A 2,239-nucleotide genomic window follows, 5' to 3' on the forward strand; every position below is an offset into this window, starting at 1 on the left:
CGTCACGGGTGCTCAGGTCCCTGCCAGACCGCAGCTCCGTATATCTCCTTTTTTGGTATTTTCACGCAAATTCTTCTGCTAGTTGGGGTTTAGTCTACTTCTGAATCCTTCTCTTCAAGGCTCAGGGGTCCAAGATTAACTTCTGTGTCTGTGTCAATTGGTTTCCCTTTCCTTTGTTGAAGAGGGTCTGTGCAGTCCTTCTATCTAGTCCGCCATCTTCCGCTCCTCCTCGGTGCTGTACTTTTTTTAAAAAAATTATATCTAAGCATTTCATTTTATTTTTTGACCAATTATAAATGATATTGCACATTTTATTCCAGTGCCTACCTCTTATGGAAATAAAATTTATTTTTGCATGATTATTTGGATCCTGCTACATTGATGAACTCATTTGCTATTTGTGTAGATTTTTGTAAATTCCTTGGTATTTTATAACAGATAATCATGTCCTCTTCAAACAGGGGCAGTTTGATTTCTTCCGTTCCAATCTGCATGTCATTTATTTTCTTTCTTGCTTTATTGTACTAGCTTAAACTTCCAGTTCTATGTTGAATGAAAGGTGGAAGAGTAGACTTCCTTGCCTTTTTCCTCCTCTTAAGAGGAAAGCATTCAGTTTATCACCATTGAGTATAATCTTAGCTGTGGGTATTCTGTAGGTTGTCTTCTTCAGCTTGAAAACATTTCCTTCTAGTCTTATTTTTTTTTCTGAGATATTTTACCATGAATGAATATTGAATTTTATAAAATACTTTTTTTTTCTACATCAGTTGATATAATCATGTGATTTTTCTTTTTCTAATAATAACTTCAACTTTAATTGAATTGAATATTAACCAGCCTTGTATATTTGGAATAAATACCACTTAGTTATGGTGTATAATTATTGGATAGCATTTTATGATAAAACTACAAGGTAACAGACATTAGATTGGCACAAAGAACAAGTATCTGGCTCCAAGAGAAAGATAAAACTAAAACTTAAATCATAAAACGTTTTCTTACTTCATTTCTCTTTTAGAGATAAAAATAAAATAAAAAAATTCAAATGTCAGAGTTACTTAACTTTGATCCTGACAGTGATAATTTGAACCATCTTCTTGTCTGTAAAGACATCCTTATGAAAGGCAAGAAGAACTACTAGAAGTCCATGCATCCGATTTTGAGGGGAGGGCCACTCCTAGGTACAGAACTTAAGACGTCATCTACCAGATTCTTCTTCTCAAAATAGTGTGCAAAACCAGGGGCGGGGTACATAGCACAATGAATAAATGTAAATCCCAATGCTTTTATGTATGGCCTTAACAGCCTAAATGAATCAACTCAAGGCACTGTTCAGTTGTCTATTATGACATTAAAAAAAAAAAAAAAACTACCACCAAACGTATGGCTTAAAGCCACTGTTTCATTATATCTCACAAATTTGTAAGTCAAAAATTCAGGCAGGGCTCAACTGAGAGATTGTCTTCCATGTGAAGTGACTGGAGCATCCCATGATACTCTGCTGGTGGTTTAGCTGGTCTTGAGAGCCCAAGATATGTTTAATCATATGCCTCCTACCTTGGTGCACATGGCTAGAAAGTCAAACTCATCTGAGCCCATATTTCTCTTTAGGTCATCTCAGCGCTTCTTCTTGTGGTCTCTCCAGAAGAAGGATTGGACTTTTGACATAGTAGCTCAGGGATCCAGGCATAGTCTACTATCCAAGAGACCCAAGAGAAATATGTAAGGCTTCTCATGATCAAGCTACAGAGTCTCAAAAACATTTCTTCAGTCTCAGGTAAGCATTCAAATGGTCAAGCAAGTCACTGAATCCAAGCCAGTTTCAAACAGGGGAGAATTAGACCTCACCTCTCAATGGGAATATTCTCAGTGAATCTAGGGCAATTTTTAGTGTAAGAGTCTCATTTTCTTTACATCAACATAAGCAGCATGGTAGTCTTAATTATCATCAGTCAATATTACAGCATAACAAAGCAATAAACATAGTCTGTGTCCTTGAAATCCAGAAACTTTCTAAAACTTGATCAAGGCATAACAAAACCATTCATGAGACACTATAAAATTTTAGATGAAAAACAATTAAGGAACACTACTTAAGGAAGCAGGGAGCTCTAGTAGCATAGTGGCTAAGACCCTTGACTGCTAACCACAAGGCTGGCGGTTCAAATCCACCAGCCGCTCCTCGGAAGGAAGGTTGGGCAATCCTACTTCCGTAGTGATACTGCCTCGGAAACCCAAG

The sequence above is a fragment of the Orycteropus afer genome, unplaced genomic scaffold (assembly GCF_000298275.1).
Source record: "Orycteropus afer afer isolate SDZICR_OR568_19922 unplaced genomic scaffold, OryAfe1.0 scaffold00955, whole genome shotgun sequence".
Taxonomy (NCBI): domain Eukaryota; kingdom Metazoa; phylum Chordata; class Mammalia; order Tubulidentata; family Orycteropodidae; genus Orycteropus; species Orycteropus afer.